Source organism: Sorex araneus, chromosome X (genome assembly GCF_027595985.1).
Source record: "Sorex araneus isolate mSorAra2 chromosome X, mSorAra2.pri, whole genome shotgun sequence".
NCBI classification, from domain to species: domain Eukaryota; kingdom Metazoa; phylum Chordata; class Mammalia; order Eulipotyphla; family Soricidae; genus Sorex; species Sorex araneus.
In genome coordinates this window covers 314,064,434-314,065,667 of record NC_073313.1, presented here as the reverse complement: position 1 = coordinate 314,065,667, position 1,234 = coordinate 314,064,434, and positions in this window count along the sequence as shown.

The window sequence follows — 1,234 nt, the reverse complement described above, 5'->3', positions numbered from 1 at the left end:
GGTAGGGGACCATCTCTCTGTGACTGACTCTGACTTTACTCATGGGGGTAGGAGTCATCTTGATACATAGACTCCTTGAAGTTCCTTTAGAACAACAGTTGTGAAAGTTACCTATCTCTCCTGTCCAGAGTCAGGGTCTCTAACGTAGGATTTCTCAAAGCTATTTTGTCGAACTTATTGTGAAGAATTTGTGAGCTTGAGTTGATGTAGCTAGATCCTCTTGCTCTGTTCTGAAGGAGGAATCCTGTTTGAGGGACTTAAGCCTTTTAATAAGAAGGATCTCTCCTGTTTTCCTTGTGTGTGTTTTAGGAACAGTAGCAAGCCAATCATTTGGAGAATCAGTACATAAAATCTCATTTCGATGTATGTGATTGCTTGTTTGTTTGTTTGGCCATAGTTGGTGGTGCTCAGAACCTACTCCTAGCTTTGTGCTCAGGGTCAGGTCAGGGGTCAGAGGGTCATAATGGGTGCTAGGGATCCAACTTAGCATGAGCGCAAGGCAAGTGCCTTACCTGCTCCAGCCCCCCTCTATGTGTGTTTGAAAATTGTCTACTAGTGATACAACTGGTATCCCAAATCATATATGTGCATTTCCCCACTTTCCAAACTGTTCCTGTTTGCTTAATGTGGAAGAGGGAATTCCTGAAACCCTGTTCTTTTGATTTGTCTTTGCAAATTAGACAGATGGAAAGTTGCTAGACAGCATCTAACACTTTCTCTTTGGGAACCACTTTTGATGCCAAGAATTGATCTCTAGAGACGTCTCCCTCTGACTTATCTTGGAAGGATTCATGGTCAATTTTAATGTCTGAGTTGCTATCCAGAGGGCATTTCTCTTGCTGGACATGCACTTAACTCTGGATATGCCTTAGAATTGCCTAAAGAAACTTAGAAACCATAATTCTCTGGGTTTTGTTCTCAGAAACTTTATCAAATATTCTTGGTGGAGCCCATACTTTTTTAAGCATTCATGTATTTGTATTGTGATGACAGGACTAAGAAATACTATAGGGTTGGGATCCTAAATGGAAGCTGTTTGTTTGCCTCATCAGGTGATACAGTTCTATTAATAGCTAAGCTTTCCTTCTAGGTTATCTGATACAAGATGGGGTTTGTTTACAAATTTTTGTTATGTTTGAAAATTTTTACCTGGAGATAAACTACTTTTCCATCCATCTTAAAAGTTTTAACCAGATAACCTCAAATCTCCAAAGCAAAAAGTTGGAGAAGCCTA